Source organism: Zonotrichia albicollis, chromosome 5 (genome assembly GCF_047830755.1).
Source record: "Zonotrichia albicollis isolate bZonAlb1 chromosome 5, bZonAlb1.hap1, whole genome shotgun sequence".
Classification (NCBI taxonomy): Eukaryota; Metazoa; Chordata; class Aves; order Passeriformes; family Passerellidae; genus Zonotrichia; species Zonotrichia albicollis.
The window spans coordinates 4,536,164-4,561,783 of record NC_133823.1 but is presented as its reverse complement, the minus strand read 5'-3'; the positions used below and the strand labels follow the sequence as shown (position 1 = coordinate 4,561,783).

General features: G+C 42.3%; 1 protein-coding gene and 1 non-coding gene across 4 annotated transcripts in view; one reads left to right on the top strand and one right to left on the bottom strand.

Annotated features, from left to right (window-relative positions):
• Window positions 1-633: 633 nt before the first annotated feature.
• LOC102074679 (uncharacterized) lies at window positions 634-11,593 on the bottom strand. Its single transcript, XR_012580335.1, has 2 exons — window positions 11,453-11,593; window positions 634-2,868 (listed from the first exon to the last, which is right to left on the bottom strand). It is a non-coding gene; the product is annotated as an uncharacterized LOC102074679 (transcript).
• An 82-nt stretch (window positions 11,594-11,675) lies between these two features.
• CTNNA2 (catenin alpha 2) overlaps window positions 11,676-25,620 on the top strand; it is a 494,680-nt gene continuing 480,735 nt past the window's right edge. For 2 of the 3 annotated variants that reach the window (XM_074540544.1, XM_074540542.1), the window contains exon 1: window positions 11,676-11,821. The gene's annotated coding sequence lies outside the window, so the exon portion shown is untranslated. Of the gene's footprint in view, window positions 11,822-18,088; window positions 18,110-25,620 lie in introns of those variants that run through there. The other variant, XM_074540543.1, reaches the window with a different exon arrangement.

Sequence of the window (25,620 nt, the reverse complement as noted above, 5' to 3'; positions counted from 1 at the left end):
AGTATTTATTGATGCCATGTTGTAGTTCTTGAATCACTTTTTGAGAGACTACAGCAAAAGGAACACGTCAGCCCCTCTGAGGAGATGCCATCAGTTGATCATCTGTGATTAAACCCATGCTTAACTCATGTATAGGACACATCTGGGTTAATTTAAGGGAGGAATATATATGAATTTAAATTTAAGAAATTGCTTGAATTGCAATTCAACAGCTGAATTGCCTCACACAAATAAATTCTATCTTTGCCAATTCCTTTTCCAACTTAAACATCTTTTCTCCTGATGTAAAAAATCCCAAATCTGAAAATACCCAGTTCTTTGAATACCTCTGAAGGAAAAGACTGAACTGCCATCTTGGTAAATATCCCCCATAAAAAGACACTTTATTACTTACAGTGGTCCACCTGCAGAAAATGAAATGAATTCCTTATGTGGGGTTTCATCAATGATATCTGCATGATAAATCTGTGCTATTTTTGTCTTTGAGATTTCACCTGGTTCTTATTTACAAAGGACAGATGAAATTCCCTGTATCCACTTAAATTTCACTACTGAAACAAACCCCAAAATCAATAACATTTTTGCCAATGGCTGGTGCTTGTGGACTTCCAGTTCAGAAACCACTAGAAAAGGTTTCACCAATGTTAAATGACTTTTATTTTTCAATCACTGTTATACAGAGTAGCAAGCAGAGTCAATTAAAATAAGAATACTGTATCTAATGACATTACTTATTTATAAGACTAAAGCTATGTCCTTGTGGGTTTATGGTTATGCAGATCTAAGTTACAGCATTTGAAATCAGTCTTCATCTTAACTGTGGCAAATAAAAAATATTTTTTAAAAGCCTGGAAAATTTTTGTTTGGACAGAAATGGCTTCATTTTGACATATTTATAATACAAAACAAAGCTAAAAGATTTGTAGGAACTGTCACAGCAAAATGTTTTGCTTTAAATTGCCAAAATTCTGTTATGGAAATCACTCAGGTTTTATAAAATATTTTATGTGGTTTGCATGAAGAAATCATGAAGTGGAATGGATCCTAGTTTCCCATCAGAGAAATTCCCCAATTAGGATATTGGCAGTTTTTTCTCTCCACATTAGTGCAAGTCCTGTGACCACACTGGTTTTCTGTGTCCCTTCAGTATTTCTGAGCAGGTTCACCAACTCAATAAAAAAGCCTTTTCTGATTTCTTTCTTTAGGTTTTATGGGGCTTTTTTAAGGGGCAGTTCATTCAGCTGTTACTTAAATAGGAAGAATGATTTGAAAATCTCAATATTCCAGCAGTGCCATTCCTGTTTTAGGTGTGTGTTCCAGATTGCAATGTAAGATGTTTTCCATTACCATCTGTATGGCAGATTATCTTTGGTCAAGTGGGCAGTTTGCCTTATCTCTGTCTTTGAGTGACCACATTCACACCTCCCTCAGGAGGGGACATCTGCTGATAACAGCTATTGAATGTCACTGCATGGCTGATAAGAACTGCAGCATCCCATTGGGAGATGTGAGCCCAGAGGGAGGAGCCAAGCATTCCTACCTGGATATAATCTGGAGATTCTGGAACACCAGCACAGCTTCTGCACTGGATTCCCCAGAGGAACAGCAGATGCCTCTCCTTCCACTGGATCTTCAGAGGAAGAATCCATCCTTCTCTACAGGATCCTGCTCCAGCAGACCCACCCCTGACACTGCAGGAGGGCTGAGCCACAATTCCAATGGGACTGCCACCAACACCCTGACCCACAGGGTGTCAGGTTGGGTTCTGACTCTGGCAGTGTTGTTCTCGTGTACTGAATTGTTTATTTTATCCTTTTTTTTTCTTCCCTATTAAAGAACTGTTATTCCTACTCCCATAACTTTTGCTGCCTGAGAGTCCCTTAATTTATGATTTATAGCAATTTGGGGGGTGAGGGGTTGATTTTCTCCAATTCAGGGGAGGCCCCTGCCTTCCTTAGCACACACTTGGCTTTCCAAACCAAGACAGTGTGCTTTATGTAAGGCCTGTGAGCCCTCAGGTACCACTTGACCTGACCAAGAGGTACAAGCACTTTCAGAAGCAATAAAGCTGCATAATTCAATGAACATTTCAATGAACTGAAATGCTCACAGCATTTCTGATACTGAAATTGAGGTTTTTATCTAAATGTGGCACCCTTGTTTTACAAGGAGCATTCTTCTCTCACTTCTCAGGTCCATGTGGGTTTTTGGAATGCCATTTTCCCTCTGTGTGGAATTACCTCCATCTCCAGGCTCCAGAGGATGAGCCTGCTGCAGGATAAATGCATAACCCTGGGATCACTCACACACACAAATACAAAAAGGAATTATTTAATGAGGATAGGGCAAAGGGGTGTTAAATAGTCCATGCATATTGCTCATGATCCATTGATATGTTCAGAATGAAAAACACCTGAATTTTGTGTTGCTGTATTGTTCTGTAGATGAAAAAAGATTTCTTAGTTGAAATACATGACCTTTTGTGGAAAAAAACGGTTTGACCTTTCTAAAAAGTTAATTAACAAGGAAGACTCTGTAAATTAGGTCAAAACATCCATTAAGATTCATGAAAATTCCACACTGGTCACCACCAGTAGTAGCTCTTGTCACCAGATGTCTGTATTTTAGGTTTTTCCTTGATTTTTCCTCTTCTTTTACTCAAAGAACCTGCTCCATTAGAAAAATTAGCTTTCTATCATATTCATGACTCATCAAGGCCTGAAGGAAGAAACCAGAACCATCCACAGTCTTCTCATTTGTGACACAGACTATTAACAACTTCATTAACTTTCTTCAGGCCATGTTTCTGTTCAAGGTCTCTTGTGCATTTTTACAGGAGTTACTGGAAGGATGCATTGTCTTGGGCTTCTGTCAAGAGAAAAAAAAAGGAATTAGAAAGGTCTTTACATTCATTAAGACATGGGAAATAATTCCTGTAAATGTTATTGTAAGTAAAAAAAATCTTGGTCACTGCTTTGTGCTCAAAAGATGGAAAATACATTTGATTGCATTTTTTCTCATTAGGAAACAATATATCACAACCATCTGCTTTAACCCTTTTCAAGCACAGAGAACCATTAATGTAGAGCAAACAGAAATTATAAACAAGAGGAAAAGTTTTTAAACCCAAGTTTCTTGTTCTACACTACCAACACGCAACATTATATAAATCTAATTTATAGAGATTTATATAAATCTGTTGCCTCTACAAATCTCCTAAAGGCAACAGGAGATTGTATAATAAGGCCTGAGAAAGGATCAAAATTTAGCCCAATAATCAGGACATGGAAAAACAGTACTGGGACTCTGAGGAATCCAGTCATTTTCCCTGTGATGAGCAAGTACTGGACAGCTCTCCATCCCACCTGTGTGTAGAAAGCACAACAAGATGTAATAGTGGAAAAAGCAGAAGGTTTGAGGGCAGTAACTTCCCTGCAGTGAAGCAAATCCATTGGCTGATTTCTCTAAGAACAGAACTGGACATCCTGACCTGGATGTGCAGCCATGGCAGCACAGAAACCCCTCTGCCCCTCAGACTGACAGTTCTGAAGTCAATCTTAATTTGTGACAGTTAAATTAAGATCTGGATATTAATCCTTCTCCCTATGCTTTTCTTTGGCTGGGAAAAGAAAGGGATTCTAGGGACAGGGAAGTTCCAGAATGTCCGGTTTTCGGCTGTTTGAAGGGCCTGGAAAGGCCCGGAGTGGCCTTGGGGCAGCCCGCGTATCAAAGGACGAGGAGGCTTCAGTTCTTCTTTCGGTTTTTATGTTTATTAAATGTTTATCTAAAAGATTTTCTTTCGGCCCGACAGAGCTCTGCTCAGCAGTCAGCCATGAGCACACTGTGCTGCCCTCCGGACAGTCACCTATCTTTATACCCATGGTTACGTGTACAATATTTATCATTTTTCCTCAATACCATTTATTCTTATTGCTGGGTGCACTTTCAGTAATGACCAATCCCAAAGTGCCACCATCACCAAAGAAGATGGAGGAGAAGAAGAAGAAGAAGAAGGACAGGACACGCCCCAATTCCTCCATCTTACTTCTCTAAACCCCCCTGTACAGAAATCCTAAACCCTGTGTCTCACCCTCTAATTAACCAATCCCTTCACCATTCACCCCGGTGAAACCCTCCTATCCTCATACAGGTGTCGTCTCCCGTGTAGGATCAAAGCCCAGCCACCAGACACTTCTGGCAACATTCCAGGACTCCCGAGCCCCCCAAGGGTGGTCTCGGTGGCCCGGCACCTCAGTCCTGAGGTGCTGAGATCCCACACCAGAAGACAACTTCTAACTTGTTCTGCAAAGGCATGAGCCAAAAATCCATCCTGCAGTTCTTAATCCATTCACCTTCTGCCTTGTTCCTCTGCCACCTCCTGTCCCTTCTCTCACACACTCAGCCCAGCTCCCTCCTCCTCTGGTGTCCCCCTCTCCTTGCTCTTCCTCCTGGCCAGGACTCCCAGAACACAAATTCTGTGCACAGACGAACGACACTGAATTACAGCTTGCATCATCACTGTTTACCTCTGACAAGTTTCCTTAATTGAGATCCCCAGCAAGAAAAAAACTGATCCTGGCGTTGCGTGGGCTCTCCAGGCATGGACAGATTTCCTGTTGTTTTGGTGCAGTGTGCAAACATAAGAAAATAGAAGTTGTTTTCCAAGGAGCTAACAACATCAGCAGCACGAGGCGTGAAGTGTTTACAAACAACAGATGGGAGACAAACAGCTCCAAGGTGGGGGTCAATGTGGGAAACAGAACTCTCTGCCTAAGAGCTGCTTGTCTGAACAAGGGGTTTGCAGGAAAGAAGAGTTCGGAGGAGAGAGAGAAAATGATTTTTTCTCATATATGTACAATTAAGAAAGTTTGAGGTAAGAGAAATGGAGGCAGCTTTAAAGAAGTCAAGTTAGCTGTTGAAGAAGAGCAGAGAAGATACATTTCACTGAGTCTCAGTCTTTGAGACAGAAATATATTCATTTTATAAATGTGAGAAAAAGAAGTTATGGCATTTGAACTGAATATTCCAAATTTTATATCACAGTCTCTGAACATATGCAAAACTTCTAAACCCTTCTTTCTCTATCCTCCTTTGAAATACAGACACCCAATGAATCTACTGCAAAGTGTCCTTGCAATTAAAGGTGACAGATGATCTCCACTAACACACAACCCCCTGCTCTGATAATTGGTGGCATCAACTGAAGTTCAAAGGAAAAATTTCAACAAAATTTAAAGCCTGTTCCTATGGTTTTCAGAAGAAACTATTTAAGGAAAAGGCCTTTTAACAGCCTGCTATGGTGGGCATTGATCTAAGTCCAACACCAGCAAACAGCAGGTGTACTCTCTGTGTTTCTTCTGAATTTTTAAATCCAGCTTTCTGAAAGCAGCGAAGGTATCAGCCCCATCCTCTCTGGCATTAACAGACAGACCCCCAGTGGGGTTTTTATCCAAACAAACTGCATCTGCTGCTTGCCTGCAAGTCTCTTCAGGGGTCTGAGGCAGGCAAAGCCCGTGGATGCTCTGCCTGGCAGCTGCTTTTGAGCCAGAGCAAGGGGTGGCAGAGGCCTCTGTGTCACAGCCCAATTGCAAGTGACTGTGGTGGTTTTGGGGTCACCCATTGTGGGGAGGAAAGATGAATCTGACTCCATGTTCTTAGAAGGCTAATTTATTATTTTATGATATTATATTATATTAAAGAATACTATACTAAACTATACTAAAGAATAGAGAATGGATACTGTTGTAGTGTGTTGTTAAGTTTCTTGTGTTATTCCCCCAATTTATGTATTGTTCTCCCCTATTATGTGTAAAATGGGTTCGTTCCCCCAGTTTTTCCCGCCACTGCTAGCCTGTCAGCTAAGTTGCCATAGTAACCGCTATTCATAGTTGCCGATGTGTAATTGCTCCTCCCCTGGTTTCCCTTATAAGTGAAAGTTGTTTCCTCCCTGGGCCCAGTCAATCACCCCCTTCTCCTCCCAGGTTTCGAGAACCTTCTCCTCTCTGGAGCTGGTGGCTGGCTGGGGTCCCAGGACACCTCCTTTACCTTTTGATTATTGGTCTCCATGGAGTGTCAGTTCTGTGAAGTTCATCCCCTCACCTTTCCCGATTGGTTCCGCCTGTACCCACCCCCCTCCTTTATAATCCTGTTTCACCCCCTATGGAGATACTTTTTCCCGGTTGGTTTCCCCGCGTTTGGATCCCGCAACACCTTCAATAAACCGATGTTTAACCCCCGGGAAATGGGAGAATAACACAAGAAACTTAACAACACACTACAACAGGATACTTACAGAAGGCTTAGCAAGATAATAAGAAAAACTTGTGACTCTCGCCAGAGTCCCGACACAGCTGGACTGTGATTGATCATTAAGTCAAAACAATTCACATGTTGGATAAACAACCACATTTCAAACCAGCAAAACACAGGAGAAGCAAATGAGATAATATTGTTTTCCTTTTTCTCTGAGGCTTCTCAGGAGAGAAATCCTGGCAAAGGGATTTTTCCAGAAAATGTGACAGTGAAAAGTGACTCTCCATAAAATACCCAATTTAAATATCGTGCAGGCTGGGAAGGCTTCACTGTGCTGCTCATGGAACACCCAGCACAGTGGGAAATATTCAGTGCAGGAAATATTTTTGACACATTTACCTGAGCAATACATTGTCAAAAATGACACACCCAAACTGAAATTCAGATACTCAAATGTGTTCAGGGACAGCGAGCGATGTTAGTCAATCCATGGTTATTTCTGTCCACTCAGTCAAGTCCAAAACAAAATGTCTTATTACACAAGGCACTGAAAGACCTTTTGGGAGCTGCTGACAACCTCCCTTCAGCACAGGTAGCCAATTATCTAAATTAAAGCAACAAGTGAGTTTGTCATTAAACATCACTGGGCCTAAAAGAAGCTTCAAGTATTCCAAGCTCCACCTGCAGCTTTCAGTCTGTCTGAATTGCCTGTGAGATAAATCCTCCTCAATTTCTCTCACTTAGATATCATTTAAATGATTATTTCCCTTAAAAGCCCTCACTAGTCTTAGTTTCCCTGTTCTCCAAAATTCTCTTTTTCACTAAAGCATGAATATTCTTCAAATAGGAAAATGCATTCAGGATCAGGTGGTTTAAAAAGCCCATTTAGACACAGAGGTATTGAGATAATCACAGAAGATGTAAGAACTCAAAAAAGTTCTTGAAGCATGCAATCAAAATGGTTTTCAGCAATGATCTCTCTTGGTGCAGAAGAAAGTTCTACAACAGAAAAGATGAGTAAAAGTTGTGGAGGGTTTGTTTGTGTTTACACAGACACAATGCTGAGACTTTATGCTGGGGAAAGGGGGAAAATTCCTGCTATGGTACTCTCACAAGAGTGAAATGTAGAGATAAAAACACAGTTTGTAATACTTCAAGAAGCAGACTAAGCGATTGTAAGACTGAAAACATGTCAAATATTTAGTCTAACTGAAGAAGATGGTATTGTACAGTACTTAGATGCAAGGAAAATACAAGAAAACAGAGGAAAAAAAGGGATAAATTATGTGACAGATACTACAGCAAAAGCAAAATGCGCAGGTAAGAGAATTGTGAGGGGAAAAAAGAGATAAACTGATTGTTACATTAAAAAAAAAAGACAAAAAAGCTAGAATTAGCATGAAGAAATAATATTGCGATTTGTGATTATATTTATAAACACGCTCAGTTTAATTTTAGACCTAACCTCAATGTAAATTCTTCCTGTATGCTGGAAAAGATAAAAGTTTTAGGCTGTTGTCTTCACTATCAAAGTAACTTTGTCAGAGAACACGTCACATGTAATTTTATGGAGAAAATCTGTATTTGCTGGATTTTAATGGTAGGCAGAAGAAAGTTATTTATACTACACTGCATCATGTCAAGGTCCCTCCTTTCTAATGTTGTTATTCAAGAAAAAAAATGGGAAAAGAAAAGATGATTTAGAAAGTCAAGTTCAGATCTGTCTGACATCAGCAAACTACAGATTAACATTTGAAAACCAGACTGCCGTGTGCTGGAATTTGCTGTGTGATAGATACCCTTGGAGCCAACAATCTGCCTGTAAAGCCACAATTACCAAAGCAGTTCCTTGAGCAGAGAAATTAACCTTTCCTTGACTTCCTTTCCTTGTTATCCCAAGGACCACACAGCTTTGAGTTCTTCCAAGAGGAGAGAACCCCAATGTTTATCCTGTGAAGTGTCCCCAGAGCTCACAAGACAACAGGAATTCTCCTGTGCATCCTCCTTCTGGATGGTCCCTCTGTCCTTACAGAGTTCCATCCACGATCCCACTCCTTCCCTGATGGCCTCTTCCATAGCCAAGGACTGATTCACCTACAGGAGGTCAATGGGCACAGGCAGAGGGCTCATCTTGCACAAAACCCACCTAATAATGGGTTCCAGATCCTGACAAACAGTCCCACAGTTGACACAGAACTAAAAAAAAAGGCAAAAATAAAAGCATCCATGCATATTTCCCTCAAGCAGAACAGTCCTTTTGTCTGCCTTGCTAGTCCAAGTCCCCAATATCTCCACTAGTTTGGGGATGTTTCTTCTCTTTCTGCAGCTGTTGGCAGTGGGAGATGCCATGGAGTCAAAAGCATCTGTTTGGAGCTGACACCTGCCTCCCCTGGCTGGTGTGAGCTACATTCACCCACTGAGCAGCTCAGCAGCTTACCTCAGTTTTTAGTAAAAAAAGCTTTTTGTGGCATCAGAGTTTTTAGTGGTATCAAATTAAATTTTCTTCTTTTTCTTTGAGATAATGATAAAAATAAGGGCGATTTCCAAAATCGGTTAGTAACTTAAAAAAAAAGAAAGAAATGACAGAGCTTCCTTCAGGACCATGGAAAAAGTAAGTTCATAGAGCTCTTCCAGATCTTGAGATTTCTTCATAGCAAGAGGATTTCTTCATAGCAACAGTCCAGCAATCCATGTCTTCTGTCTCACATAAAAGCGATCTGGACTAGATAAGTAACCTCATTTATTTCTGAAATTGGCACACTTTAAACAAAAACATACAAAACCAGCCGAATGAGTCCTTAGGTTCAAATTTACAAGACATGCATTTGAAGCCTTGCTACTGGTGAAGGGGAGAAATGCTATTTTTCATAATCATGCTTATTTATTATTTGTGGTCTTACATGTACACTACAGCTCCTGCTCATTTCAGTCAGATGCCTGGAGGAACATTTCGCTGACATTCAATTAGCAAAGTAATGCAGGGTGATAAAGCAGTAGGTAATTTACCATGTTCTGTCTGGGAACTTTCCTTGTTGCCATAATATTCACAATGCATCAGCCAGATCCAAAGGAAGGCACTGCCCCTACCTAAAACAACCAGCAATCCAAAACATTTAGGATTATAAAAATATAGGCAAGAAACAGAAGGTCAGTAGGCAACAGTTTCCTAACATCACACACCTCCATTTAACAGGGTGGGAAGGACAATAACAGCACCTACGAAAGGAATTTGGTGACACCTGCAAACCCATTAAAGCACAAACTGAACCTTCAGTTTGCCTTGCACCAAGAATTTGCATCTCATCATAAAGGGGAGGTCAGCCTAGCATGGTCTCTGTTCACCCCTGACACTGTTATAATAATTATATTATTTATATTAATATATTAATGATTATTATATAGGCTATATTATAATATATAATATATAATATATAATATATAATATATAATATATATAACATATAATTATATATAATACTATATAATATATATTATATAATTATATGAATATATGAATATATGAATATATTAATTAATGATGTTAATTATAATAATTCCAAGTATTTCTGTACACTACTGACTGTGACTACTTCCAGCTACACGGCTGCACCAAGTATGTGCCATGCAGCATCTGGTCACATTTAAATTCATATTTAAATGATCCTGACTGTATTTTTATATGGGAAAAGAGAAGAAAAAGACTGGAAACTGCTGCCTCTACTTGAGGCCCATCAGGCACCTGTACCACTAGCATCATTCCCATACAGGCTGAGGCAGGGAAATTGTTTTCGCAAGATCCCTGCAAGCCTAAAACTGTCAAGAAAAGGTATAAAAGCATGGGAGGACTCCTCCCCCTCCCCTCCTTGCTGCCTGTGAGTTTCTCTGCAGAAGCCAGGGAAGCAGATGGATGCCACAAGAGGTGCAAAGGATGCCTGGAACGACAGAACGTCAGTGGGATTTGCATGGGAATGGCAAAATCCCCTGGTGACACCCACGCTCCACAAGGATCTTCCTCCACCACAGGGGTTTGGAGCAGGATGGTGGCAGCACGTTCTGGCCAAGAGAGACAGCAGAAGGTGCTGCCAGCGTAGCGAAAAAGAAAAAATAGGGTTGGTAGGATGAGCAAGGGGGAAATGAAAGTGCAAAGCTCTGCAGAGAGGACCAAACCCTGGTGTTTGGTGCACAGAATCAGTACATCACAGAATCAGTTAGGTTGGAAAAGACCTCTGAGATTATCGAGTCCAACCAATGATCCAACATCACCGAGTGCCACGTCCAGTCTTTTCTTAAACATCTCCAGGGATGGTGACTCCATCACATCCCTGGACAGCCCTGACCCAACATCACCGACTGCCATGTCCAGTCTTTCCTTAAACACCTGCAGGGATGAATGACTCCATCACCTCTCTGGATAACCCATCCCAATGTCCAACCACCCTTTCTGTGAAGAAATCCCTCCTAAAGTCCAACCTGAACGTCCCCTGGAGCAGCTTAAGGCTGTGACCTGTCATCCTGTCGCTGGCTCCCTGGGACCCTACACCCTCCTGTCAGGTAGGGCTGCCGAACACCCAAGGAAGAAAGACACACACAGAGTTTCTGCAGTTGAAGAGAACAGGAGAACCGAGGCTCCTGCCATCAGTCCTGACGGTCCATCCACACCCCACCGCTCCTCCTTCCCCCTGCCTGAGGCAGCGCTCGGGCCCATGACGGGGGCGCAGCCAGAGAACGCTCCCAGCTCCCCGTCCCAGCCCTGCTGCCACAGCTCCCGGGGCTGTGCCCGGAGAGCCCCCGCTGCCGGCGCTGCCTGCAGAGAATCGCGGCGTGGTTAGGGCTGGAAGGGCACCCCGGAGCCCATCTCGATCCATGGGCAGGGACAGCTCCCACAGCGCCAGCTCGCTCCGAGCCGGTCCAACCCGGCCTTGGGCACTTCCAGGGATGGCGCAACCACAGCTACCCTGGGCATCCTGTGCCAGGGCCTCACCGCCCTAATACAGAGGGATTTCTCCCTATTATCTAATCCAAACGCACTCTCATTCACTGTGCGCCCATTCCCTTCGTGCTGTCACAACCCGCTCTCGTAAACAGCCTCTCCATCCCTCCCGTGCCTCCCGCCGCCCCTGCGCCTCCCGCTCCGCACCGCCCGCCGCGGGGCCGCGTCCCCCGCTCCCGCAGCGCCCGTGCCCCGCTCTCAGCCCCCCACCTGCCGCAGCCGTGCCCGCTCCGTACTCACGGCCGGCCCCGGAGCCGGGAAAGCGGCGGGTCCATCCCTCCCTCCCTCGTCGGCAGCGCCCGGCGGCGCAGGCGCGCTGCCGCCTCCTCCCCCCGTGGCTGTGGCGGGGCGGCCGCGGCGGCAGCGCCCGGCTCCGCTCAGAGCCGAGCGAGCGCGGCTCGGGCCGGCTGCGGGAGGAGGGAGCGAGGCGAGCGGGGAGGCGGGGACCGGGCGAGGGAGCCGCGCCGCACACCCGGCCCGTCAGTGACCGGCGCTGCTGGGGAGGAGGAGGAGGTGGCGGAGGAGGAGGCGGCGGCGGCGGCGGCGAGAGATTCTCCCACCCCCACCCACCGAGCTGAGGTGAGGCCAGGGCAAAGCATCCTCCTTTCTTCCCCTCATCCCTTCCTCCCTTTCATCCTTCCTCCCGACCTCCTTTCTTTCATCCTTCTTTCCTTATCCTCCTTCCCCCTTATCTCGCCTTCCCCTCATCCTTCCCTGCGCTTCCTGGTCCTCCTTTCCTTTCTTCTCTCCTTAGCCACCTTTCTCTACTCCTCCCCATCCCCCAGGCTCCCTCTCCCCGTGCCCACATTTCGCACCCTCCAGATATAATAATCTTGCCTTCCCCCCACCCCCCCCTCCGGTTTTCCTTTTTTTTTTTTTTTAATGCAATTTCAATTCTCGCGCAGTGAAAGACCGGGAGAGGGAAAGAGACAGAGTCGGTCACAGAGATAATCCCCCCCTCCTCCTGTAAAGAATAGATTTGACTTAATGGTCATTTTGTGGTGCGTGTATTATGGGAAGAGAGGGATTATATTTAGGGAAGAAAAGAGAGGGTCAAAGGTGTGTTGTTCCACTTATTCATCTATTTACCCGCCATCACTTCGAGGTGAAACCTGGCTCCGTATTATCTTAAGTCTTTTTTTTTTTTTTTTTTTTGATGGGCATTGTTTGAAATTATTCTCCTTTCTTCAGGCGTTGGAGGCTCCTTGCTCCCTTTTATCCATCGCCCGGTGCGTCCCTGCGCTCTGCGGTCGCCGCTGCTCCGATTGTGTGCGGGGAAGGGTCGCGGGCAGCGGGGAGGGGGCTGCGGGCACCTCCTCCATCCCCATCCCCATCCCTTCCCTCCAGGCCTCTCCCGGGCTCTTCCCAAGCCCCCGCTGCACATCCCGAGAGGTGCCAGCTCCCGGCAGAGGAGCCGCTCCGCTGGCGAACAGCGAAAGTTTAAAGCGTGGCTTTGTCTTTGCGAGGAGCCCCGGGGATGCTGGCTGGAAAGCGACGGCAGCCCAAGCGTCTCCTTGTGGGGCTGCTCGGGGTGGGAGAAGTTTTGCTCGGCCACGGTGGTGGTGGTGGGGAGTGCCAGGCTTGCCTGGCTGCCGTGCCCATCTGGGAGGCGGCGTTGGGGATGCTCGGCGGGATATCCGAGTGCCAGGGCTTCGGGAAAGAAACTTTTATACGTATTTACGGCGGGTTTTAGCAGGCACTCCCTTCTCTGGAGGTTGGAGGGGTGAGTGCCCGCCCTGGTGTCTCGCTGGCTGTGTGTGATGCCTGGGTTCTTCTTCTAAGGTTCTTTTTTCTCCTTCACTTGGTGGTTGTGGCTCTCTCCTGTGGAGCGTTGATTTGGTTGCAGGCGGTGCTTCGGACAATTCCAGCCTTTTCAAACTTCTGCTTGCTGAATTTGAAGTTAGTTCATTCTTCACCAGGATAGAAACGTTTCAGCTCCTCTGTTGTTTTAGAAATTGACAGATACCACAGCAGCTGATGCTACAGCACAACTCTGTGAGCCTGGAAATCTAACGTGTATGTTGAACATTACCTTGGCATGTACTCCTGAAAAAGATTGGATTTGTCAAGACTGCTGAGTGCTGGTGTGTTTTGGAGTGCCAGGTGGATGAGGAGCATAAACAGGGGCAGGCTCAAAGGATGCTGCTGATGTGAACACCAGATTTTCCTGGCTTTGTGGCTATTACAATGCTGCTGGTTTTCCTTTCTTACCTGTGATTGATGCAATGCATTGTATCAGCCTTTTCATACTCCAGGTCAAACGGGATTCTTTCTAGAGGAGAAAAAGTACTGACATGAAGGGTGAAGTTCTGCACTCAATTGTGTAAATGCTTGTTTACAGAAACACCACCTCAGCTGGGTGCAAGAGAGCTGTAATTCCATTAATGGGCTCTGCTGGTGACAGAAGCCTCAACAGGAAAGCTCCAGTGTCACTCGAGCCCTTACATGGAAATACAACTGTAATTCATGCAGATTTGCTGAGAGCTCTTTTAATATTAATGTTGAGCATGCATGGTACTACTGAAATGCCTTTGAAGCACTGAAAACCAGGAGTATTTGTAGACTGAGGCTTGGAAGCCAAAGGAAGCAATTAGATCTGCTCTGACCCCTGACTGTTGTAGTCAGTTGGATTTCACCCAGTTACTCTTGAATGCAATAACGTGCATTTGGCTGAAACATGTTTTCCAGAAAAATTGGAATTTTGATCGGAAGACAGTGAGAGGTAGAGGATCTGCTGTTTATTAAGTTATTTGGCTTCAGCTTCCAGTCACTGGTTAATGATGTGCCTTTCTCCACTGTGCTGAAGAACTCAAAGTATTTTCTTACCATGGAAGTATTTATCTGCTGTAACCCAGTATTCCCTCTCTTTTCTACTTGAAAAACCAAGTGAGCTGAAATGCTTTAAATTTGTCACTGCATGCATTTTCCTCACAACTCAGTTTCTGGGGATTGTTTTTTTTCCCAAATCCACTTTTTCAGCATTTTTATGAAAACGTGAGCTGGATGCAGCCCACCAGAGCTTTGTCTCAGGAGTGTTTTGTGTGTTTAAATATTACCTCTCTGCTGTTACTCTCCTGCTTCTGCATCACATTTACATGTTAAACCTTCATTTGCAGCCCTGCATTTTGATCTCCTTTTCTCTGGGTACTCTCACTGTGGCAAACCCTTTGCAGGGCTGTTTCTTTCCACAAGAGTTCATCATTCCCTAGACAGGCATGAGTTTTCCTGATTGCAGCTTTACAACTTTGTGCGTGGCTTTTTTAAATAACATTTTGTTTCTAGCATTGATTGATTATACCCAACACTCCTGATGGCTTTTTGGAACTGATTTATCTCAGTTATGTAGCACTCTATCAATTTATACTTGTGCAAATTATGTCATGATTTATGGTGTAGGCTTACAAATAATTGAAAAGGTGTTTTGTGGTAGTGGCTCTCCTTTGGGGATCTCCATGATAATCTGAGTTATGTTGTGATGAGTTCTTCTCAAAAGCTGCTCTTTTTTCTTTTTGAGGTGTCACTTAACCAGTTCTTCACCAGTTTAATTGGTTCTGTTTGGTTGTCAGGCTCCCACAGAACACTGCGCTAATGCCAGAGAAGTTTATACAAGCAGACAGATATTTCTGCCAATTGGAAGTATCAATCATATCAAGGAAATTCAATCACAATCATTTTAGAAAGTCAGCTTTCATTATTTTACTTCCTAGTATTTGTTACAGAGCTCTGAGGTATCAGTTGAGCCCCCTATAATTTCTCTTAAATTATTGTTTTGTTCAGAACTGCCACTGTTCTAACCTTCCTATGGTTGCAACCACAGCATATTTATAACCTAAATGTTCATTCAGACTGCTGGAATTACCCAGGATTTTCAGAATTCCTAAAAATCCATGCTGGTAGAACAGAGAACTCCTTGGACACTTCTGGGAATGCTTCTCCATGGTGATCTTTGGTCCTGCTGACCAATAATATTTACTGCAGAGTAACACTGTTTTAACATGGTATTTACACTGAGATGGAAAAGTAATTAATTTTCTCATGAGGTACCAGGGAATCACCAACTTCTTTGCACATGCAGAATTACTTTTTGAGTGCATCTGCCCTTTTGCACTATTGGTGTAGCTCAGAGTCCCTGTTCAGCACCACACCTGTGTGACAGCTGAGATTTCTTTTGTTCCTGCAGTTCCCCCCTGCTTTTTTTTTTCCCTGCTGCCAAGAAATGTCTTCATCCTCACCTATTAGTTTTTTACACCCACTCTTTCAAAAAGTATGATTTTTTTCATCCCTTAACACTTTTCCTCTTGTTACATATGAATTATAACCACAGTATTTATTGAAATCTGTTTTGTGGCTAAATTGTAGTAGTTATGACAATGCCTTGCAGGTATTACATGCTGTCTGAACACACCAGCATGAGATTTTTTTTTTTTGCCTGTGTAGAACAACAGAAAGATGTTTTGTTACATTTTAGGTGAGCAGGCTTTGCTTTTAATACAGTTTATTCCAAGGCTTGGCTAAAGAAAGCTGAACTCTTTATCCACTTGTTCCACAGTTTGTTCAAAGGTGTATAAAGCAAAGGGATATTTTGGATTTAGATATAATATCAAATGGTCATGGGAAGATGAAGGGCAGCTATACAGAAATAATAAAAAAAAATCACAGAATGGTTTGGGTTGAAAGAGACCTTAAAGCTCATCCAGTCCAACCCCCTGCCATGGGCAGGGACCTTCACTATCCCAGCTGCTCCAAAAACCAATATCCATCCTGGCCTTGGGCACTTCCATGGATCCAGGGGCAGCCACAGCTTCTCTGTGCCTCACTCACAGGGAAGCAGAGGTAAATAAATAACACAATATGCAGCTGGAAGTGAGAAGGGCAATGTGCAGAAATGAAGAGTGGCAGCACTAAGTCTTTAGAGCGGCATGCTTAGGACAAAACTCGATGGGAGGTTTTGTGGCTCAGGTCTGTAGGAAGTGCTCCCTTAGAGCTGCTTTGGGTGAGATGCAAGGAGGAGATGTGAAAAAGACCAGAATGGGAAGATGAAAGTTACCAAAAGAAAGTTGTATTTCACAGGAAGGTGTCAGCTACTCCCGACTGTGATAAACTTGTTGATTTCGTGTAAACACGGCATTTGTTACATTTGTTGGGGTGGAGTGCTGTGAATGCATTGCCGAGGCACAGCTTTCCGAGGGAGCAGGGGCAGCTGAGGCTCTCGCTCCTCTCTGATGGGGGAGATCCTCCAGCTGGATCCACAACACCTGAACCTGGCTGGGAGCAAACTGAGTCCAGCCTGCCCTGGGCAGCGCTGGGAAGGATAAAAGACAGCATTTTTTAAAGACTACTGCTAAAAAAGGTTGAAGTGACAACAAAGACCAGAAATCAGGTTAATTGTATTAAAAAAGTGATTGATGACTCAGCTAATACCATTGTAAGTTGTGTTAACCAATGTTAACACCACTGTAAGTTCTGGTGCCCCCACTATAAGAAGGACATGGAATTGCTGGATCCAGCCCAGAGGAGAGCCAAGAAATTGCTTAGGGGACCAGAGAGCATCTTCCCCATGGAGACAGGTTGGGAAAGGTGGGATTGTTCAGTCTGGAGAGGAGAAGGTTGTGTGGAGACCTCACAGCATCTCCCAGTGTCTGAAGGGGCTGCAGGAAATCCAGAGTGGGATTCTTCATCAGGAACTGCAGTGACAGGATGAGTGATGGGTTCAAACTGAAAGAGGGGAAATTTAGGTTAGAAATACAGAGAAATTCATCCCTGTGAGGGTGCTGAGCCCTGGCACAGGGTGCCCAGAGCAGCTGTGGCTGCCCCTGGATCCCTGGAATGCCCAAGGCCAGGTTGGACAGGACTTGGAGCACCTGGGACAGTGGGAGTTGTCCCTGCCCATGGCAGGAGGTGGAACAAAATAGTCTTTAAATAAGTCCCTTCCAACCCAAACCATTCCATGATCCTATTCTAAGTTATTGCCTTGTAGCTTCTTACTGTCTTAGAGGGATCCATGGTACATCTAAATATATCCCAGAGTGATAACACTGTTGTATCAAGTCCTGGGTTGGGCAGGCTCAGCACTCTGCAGCTGGAAATGAATTTTGTATCAGGTTTCTGGATAAGAGCTCCACATCTCAGTTTTCCCATGGTTTCCTCAGCATCACACGTGGAGTGAGCAGTGATATCTGGTTCCCAGCACTGGTTGGTTACAGAAAGGCTTTCCTGAATGTTTCCAAACACTAGCATAGGTTGAAGTCATATTTATCCAACAAAAGATCAGCTGCTCTGGGGAAATAAACTGCTGTGACCATCAGTTACCAGCACAGTTGGTTGGAAGGCAGGATTTTTGTGTTCCTTGTGCTTTGAATAATTTTTTGTTTTGGCAATAAACAAACAGGTGAATTTTAAAATTGCCAGCAAAAGGAACAATCTTTCCGCTAGCAGGTCTCCCCCCACCCCCCTACACATTTTACTGTTTCAGATGTCTTGTGCTGTCATCAGACAAAGCATTTTGACTTTGTAAGGGGCAGGAGGAAAGCTTTTCTCTAGTTTTCCTTTGGCTGTGTGGGCAAAGCACACCTTTCCTTGGAGTACTTCAACTCTGCTGAATCAGCATTTTCTGATAGCCAGGCTTTTTTTTTTTTTTTTCTTTCCTTTTTTTTTTTCTCCTTTGGAATATTTTTGTCTAGCTGTGCTTTTCAGCCACATCAGCCCCTGCATTAGTATTCTGCTACAGAGAACGGTGGAGAGACATTTTCAGCGTTGCAGCAGAGACTGCCCAAGTTTTCAGGCTTCTTAAGTAATGAGAATTGCTCAGTTAAGGGAAGCTGAATCCTGTAACATTAAAAAGCATCTCGCAGGGGTTGCATTTGAGAGGTAAGAAAACCAGTAGATTTTGTAGTTACACCAAAGAATTTCGGTGTTCAGAGTATTTTAAAGATATTTTTGTAGATACTCCACTCTGCTGTTTTTACTGGTGTTACAGTCATTATTATGTGACATTTCTTTCTCCTGCGGACTTGTCCTTTTCTTTGAAGCTTTGCATTAAAAAAGCAACAAGCATATGTTACAATGTGCTTAATGCAGACAAGAATATTCAAATGGAAGGCAATTTGGGTGTTAGTGGAACTCAAATTCTGGATACAGAAAGTGGAAGTGGTTTTGGTCAGGGGAGGCTCCCAGTGGCCCAGGTGACTTCTGTAAATGGGGCTTAAGCTTTTAAGTTACTTAAAGCTTCTAAATGGATTATTCACTTTGCCCTTTTCTACAGCTAATCAAGCTTAATTTTTAATATGCTGTTATTTACTAACAAAACCCACTCACTCTTGCATATTTCATTTTTGTGGCATTTCTCCATTAAAGCCCATTCAGCACAGCAGGAGCAGCTGAATCTCTCAGTTCTCTCAGTTGTTCTTGTAAGGGAAGCATCAATTGGAAATATTCCTTATGCTTTAAACACAGAAGCTGTGTCCGTCCTGTGCAGAGCTGACAAAACCACTTTTATCAGCTCTCTATGTCTTTTCAAACATCAATAGAAACTCCAAAAGGCTTCTTCCTAGAGACTGAACTTTCAAGTTAGACTGTGGAGTAAAGCACTTAAAAAATGTTGTAAAATGTTGGTCAGCACTGGTTTTAGTTCTGTTGCAGTGCCATCATGTCAGTGGCAAGAGTTGTGTCCTTCCCAGAGGATCCACACAAAGAAAAATGAATAAACTCTTCCAAAAGGAAACATAAGAACTATTTGCAAACAGATAATGTGAGGCACTTGTTTTTATGTATTGAGATATTTTTTTTCTCCTTTGCTACTTCTAGAAAAACATTTAATTTTTAGCTTCTTGGGATAGTGAAATTTCTTCTTCAAGGCTGTTCTGTAACTTTAATTCAGAGGGTTCTGTAAATTAATATTTTTAAGTAAATGAATGAACATAAATTAACAGAAAATAGGTGTGATGTCCTCTGTCATTAAATACTAACTTTCTTCCATGTTGTTATCAAGCTTCCTTCCAGATATAAAATTACCGTCTGTGATAAGTTACTCATGGTTAATTCTTCATGATATTTGTGGAGAAACTTTGAATATAGAACCCAAATACTATTTTTTTCTTCTGCTTATCTGTAAAACAATCATATTATGAAAATGGTTATTTTATTTTTTACAAGAAGAGAACAGGATTGATTCTAGCATTTTTTTATTGTGACAGAATATTTAAGTAAAATTGTGTCATCTGTGTTTGCTTTTGGTAGAAAATTTATCAAAGTGCTTCATAAATAGTTATCCCATGGTTTCAAATGTTGACTGTTCAGATAAGAGACTGTAGAGACTTATAAGGAAAGGTATAAAATGGATAAGTTCTAAAATATGAAAGGAGAAAAATCAAGAGTAATCAGGAGAATAGTAAAATATAAGGAAAATATATTGTAAAATACAGGAAAGCTGATTAATTCTTGCAATTAAAATCCACGGGTGACTCTTTAAAATGAAGTTAGAGAATAGCAAAGGAACAACTTCCATAAAAGTGCCATTTGTTATCTTTTTTATTTTTCCCCCTTAACGGGGTCAAAGTGAAAGAGATTCACATATTTTTATTGCAGCACATGAACTCCTTCCTCATTCTTGTGCAGATAGTCTTCAGTGCTTACTATAATCAAGTCAGAAATGCAAATTCAGAATTACAGCTGCTTAGTCTAATTTTAAACGTCTCTATTATCTCCGTCATCTCCATTCCCAGGGCTTGGATGCTCCCAGAAATACTTCTAAGAACAAGAAATCCTCAGGAAGCCTGTGAATGAAGGAGGATGAGGTGGAGCAGGAGGAAAACGCTGTGACAAATGTCCTACCCAGCAGGAGCGCTGCTGGGGGGCTGCAGGGTTTGCTGAGCTCTTCCTTGCCTTGCATGGGTGGCCCACGCTGCCCCTAAAAAAATTCAAGCTGCATTTTATTCAGTGTGTTTTGGACTCTTGGCATTGCTGAGTGTTGTTTCTGGGTCACAGCTGATACCCAGCAAGAGCAGGAAGGTGAAGAAGAGGAAAGAGGAGGGCTATTTCTATCCTGGGATTTAATTTTCCTCGCGTGGCTCAGGGAGAATTCTGTGCGTGGCTGAGGCAGCAAACTGAATCCCTCCATGCTCTCACACACTTTTGCATCCTTGAACGAAGTTGTTTTTTTTTTTTCTTTAATTTCACACTCAAATTCCAATCCTTGCATTCAGCCTGAGCCCAGGGGATGCAGGTGAGAGTGGAGGAAGTGCTCAGGTGCTTTTGAGGTGCTAAAGAGCAGTGGGGACACAAATCCTGGGCACGATTGTCTTCTACTGATGCAGGGTTTGGATGAAAATCAGCATCAAATCTTACACACATTTTATCATTCTCTGTATGTTTTCCTTATCTTCTGAATAATCTAAGTGCATTTCCAAAGCATTTTCTGCAAGCACTTTGTGGTTTGCTTTGTTCTAATTCTGTACTTACTACCAATTTTGTTTACAAATTCAGCCTAAGAACTAGAGGATGTCTCTGTTCACATATTTACCTTCACTTGGCTGGGTAAGAAACAACATTTCATTATTGCTTTAAATTATATTTAATACATTTGATTATAATGTCCTTAATGTGATCAGTGAAACTATCACCTTGCTTCTTGTGGAGTCTTCTTGGAGCACCAGCCAAAGGTATTGAATGGTCCCAGGTGATCTCAAACGCTGCAGCACAACCTAATTTACATGACAGAGTAGTATGGAAGCATACATTTTGTGCAAACATAGCCAAAAAAGCCTTCAGAATTAACGTCTTGAAGTAGTTGAGAAAGCTGAGTGACTGTAGTAGCCATGGTAACTTTTTTTCCCTTTTGCTTTTAAGTAGAAACCTCAGTGATTACAAGGCTCTGTGTGAGCCTTAAGCTGGGGATCTGCTCTGCAAACTACAAATGTGGTGGCAGCAGAGGAAAAATCCCAGCTAGCTGGACAGATTGAACACAGGGAGAGCAGTGTGGATTGGAGGCAAAAATAGTAGGCTTGCAAACACAATTAGGTTGAGAGCTCTAATTGTGGCAGAGATGCTTTTTTGGAGGCTCCACACTCCGTGCTCTCCTTTTTTGCTGCTAGTTTTAGAACTGTTTTGGCTTGACATGTGCTGAAGCTGCACATCCCCTTTAGCTCAGATGCTGCCAGACACTGACTTTGGACTGACAGATCCTTGCAAACTTGGTTGCATCCTAAGGGTGGAGTCAGCTTAACTTTATTTTAATTTTTTTAATTGCTTTTGGGTTCACAAGAGTGATGCTGAGATGCACTGACAACACGAGTGTGTTCAGGTCTCTTGTCAGCTTAATGAGTTTATTTTTTGCTGGGTGGTTGACAGTCAGCCAAAAGAAACAAAAAATTACTTAGCCCAAGAACAGCTTCTTGGCTGGTTTTTCATAAAAAGATCAGTCAGGAGGAAGAGGAAACACTAGAGATGGGTATTTTTAATACCAGTTTTCCATAATGGTGTAAAAATGAGAATCTCTTTATTTTGCTCTCTCTGCACCATAAACACATTAAAGTTGGAGTGAGGTCTGTTCTGTTGTCACAATATCCAGAAAAAAGTTTTGTGCCACCCTTGGGGTGCTGCGGGATTTGTGATGTCTAAAGCTTTTCCTGGTTAACCCTTGGCAGAAAATCCACAGTAATTAAATATTTCTTGCACCAGAGTGAGATGGGCTGTGGAATGGTGAGGACATGGGTGGATGAGGGAAATCGGTGTTTGATTACACAAAAGGAACCTTTAAGGAAGCGCTGAAAACCACATTGCCCAGAGAAACGCCATAGGAAGTGTATCAAGGGCAAATCCTGGATGTGTGGACACACTGGGGAATGATATCCAGCTCAGGATATTCTGTGATTCTGTAAAATAAGACTCTGGAGTTTAAACACTTCAGGTGTGCTTGAAATTACTGCTGAGAATTGCACAGACTGATTGTGCCTCCAAAAATTTTGAGTGACCTTCTACACTCACCCCTTGGCTGGGCTGGTTTGGATGTTTCTCTTTCCTTGCTGTTTTTCATTAATAAGTTGATTTTCATTAAGGTGAAAGCAAGATCATGTAAATGAGGAAAGAATTTTGAAATCACTCTTTAAAAAAATGTGGTTTTAATAATTTCCACCTTGATTTAATTGGAAATTGGAATGGAAGTGCTGCAATGCTCAGGTATGGGAAATACAGCAAAGCACAGCTGCTGTGGGACAGGTTCATCACAGCAGCACTTTAACAGCTTCAGGTACTTAGAGGTCCTTTCATTAAGAGCAAAATATGTAAATACAAAAAAAGAAAGTCCTGTGTCTGAGCAGGTTTATTTATTAAAATAAAAACTAAAGCACCTGTGTTGTATTAAAATAAAAACTAAAGCACCTATATTGAATTTAAACTCTGGTCTTCACTTAATCCTCCTTTTGCAGTACATTCAGTGCCTCAAATCTGAAATCCATTTCTCCAATTTCAAGAAGTGTGCAAAACATGAGGAACACTTAACAAGGACTGAGTAGAAAGATTTATTTTACCAGGAGCCTCTTGCAGTGTTGCAGATGTTTTCTGGCTGTCTTGTTTAAGGGACTACTTTGGGTATTCAGATTATGCAAGATTAAATCCTTGATCCTCTGAAATTAATTACAGAATTTTCATCAGTGTTGCAAAGCTCTTACCCAACACTTCTGGAGCTGGTTCTGCCTTTGGCTGGGGATTGTTTCTGTGTGTTTTAAGTGCAGCTGGAGCCAGTGCTGTGTGCTGTTACAGTGATGCATAAATTGCTTCTATCTCTGGAAAACTCAAATGTTTTTCTGTGTTACCTTGTAGAGCAGTCATGAGCACTGATTGTGTCTGTTACATGCTTTTGAAAGCAAATGATTTATGTGAGCAGGAGTTTTTTTTTCTATTTTAACAATAAAAAAAATTAGCAATAAGTGACTGGAACATCAGCTCTTCTTTGCATCTGATTTCTGAGCTGCTGCAAATACACAATGCATACTGCTCAACCTTTCATTTTAATGAGTTATTTTTTGTGTTGTTGCTGAATCCAAAGCCTGCTTTTCCTCTGAAGTGAGAAGCTTCTGTTGTCATGTTGGGCCAGTAGAAGAAAACATTACAGGTGGATTTAATTCCCTAAATATGACAGAGAGACCTGGCAGTGTTCAGCTTTGCTCTTCACTTAGGGCATGGGGCTCCTGCAGCTCTGATTCTGTACAACATTCTGGGTTATAATCAGTGCCAGGAACAGCCCCAGCCTTACCAAAGCACTGAGTACATGATAAATTTCACTGTATTTCTCCCCAAAGGTGCTGATGTGGGTGGGAGGATGCCCTGGGAGGAGCCACAACTCAGGGTCAGTCTTTAGTGTGGCAGGGTACGTGAAATAATGGTGAAATTTCATGAGAGAAACAGCATTTTGGCAAAGTGAAAACAGAATTTAAAATTTATTAAATTCTGGGTATTACAGACGTGTGTATCTTATGTTCTGTGTGATTAATCTGAATTAACTCTGGGCATGTTTCTAAACACAGAGTTCTGTGGAAAACATCACAAGGAGATGCAAGATCTGACAAGGGCATGATCACAGTCAGCTTGTTAGAAAAAAATTCATTATTTGTTTCTCCAAGGAAGTTTTGGTGTCTGAGGAGAAACTGTTGTGTTTTCATTTTTGGATTCCACTAAATAAAACAGATGGATTTGGTGGAGGTGTGTAATCACTTGGATTTCTTCTGTCCCAGCAGTGATACCACATCACCACTGACAGTCCTTGCACGTGTTTAATCACCATTAAAGAAGATGTTGGGGTTTTAATCTTATTTATCCAGGTCCTTTCATGAAAATGCCAAGCAAAAACTCACTTTTACTGAAAGGTGTCCCTGGCCATGGCAGGAGGTTTGGAACTAAGTGATCTTTAAAGGCTCCTCTCAATCCAAACCACTGTGTGATCCTATTATTTTAGGAAATATTTTATGAAACATTTTAAGAAATGATTTTATTATTTTAAAGAAATAATTTTGTTGAGAGTAATTCCTAAATTACTATTAACTATTATATATAAACAGACCAAAAGTGAATGTTTATATATTTCTACATAATGGAGAGCAAATTACATGTCAGTAATATTTTTAAAGCTAAAACCATTCCAATGGGTTAAAACTGAGTTCTGCACAATATTGTAAAAAAGCTAAAAAATATGAAATACTGTTTTTTATTATGATAAATTATTGTGCTTCAGGTGATTCCCAGATATCTTATGTGTCAAAGTAATGAGCACTTCCCATGCTGAATTAGTTTTTGCTAAGTTAGGTTCTTAAGCCAGAGGAAAAAATTAATTTTTAAGAGCTGCATTTCTATGAAGGTTGTTACAAAATGTGAATCATTGTAGTGAGGCCTCAGTAAAATGCAATCTATTATTCCTGGTGTTTTATTTCAAGCCAGCTGAATGTAGGGAGATGCTTTTGTGCTCCACTGTGGCTCAGAGTTGCTGCAGTCCAATGTTTTCTGTCCTGGTGCTATTTCTGTTGCTGCTGTTTGTGTTGAAGGCTTGTGATTTCATTAACAGTTATTTTAGAACCTGAACAACCTGACAGAGGGCTAAATAGAGCATAATTCTGTTTCCCACGTAGGTAAGCTCAGCAACACATGAATAAAAATCAGGTTGGCCTCTCCTCCACGCTTCACAAGTCTCCCGTGTGGCTTTGGGGGCCTTTGGGAAATGGGCCATGTTATCTTTAATTTTTTTAATAATTAGCATTGCTTTAATCCAAAGTGTATTTCTGGATGAATTTGCAAATAATAATAGATGTGGTTGTTAAAATTCTTTTATTCCTGGCTGGTTTTGTCTGTGTTTCTGGTATGGGAAGCCATGCATTGAATGAAGGAGTTAAACCATTTTCCCAGACTTTGAACCCATTTCAGGTTGTGATAACCCTTGAAATAACCCCAAACTTGTGTCTTCCACGTTAACTGCAGCTGTAAAGTCATCCTGAGGGAGTCCTTGTCACTCAGGGTGTCACAACACAGGCTCGTGGCTGTCCCCAGAATGAAATAATTTTGATTAAATTACACAGCCCCTCCTGATCCTTGTTTTTCTGGCCCTAAGGATGATGTCTGCTGACACCACACAAAATGTGGGCTTTGGGGATGAATTTGAGATCTGCCCCTGAAGTTTCAACCAGAGGTGCTTGTTCTACACAAGTTCTACACAGATTCTACCAATGTGGTATTTGCAGGGTCCCCAGGATGGAGGAATTGATGAATCTGACTCCATGTTCTTAGAAGGCCAATATATTATATTATATTATATTATATTATATTATATTATATTATATTATATTATATTATATTATATTATATTATATTATATTATATTATATTATATTATATTATAT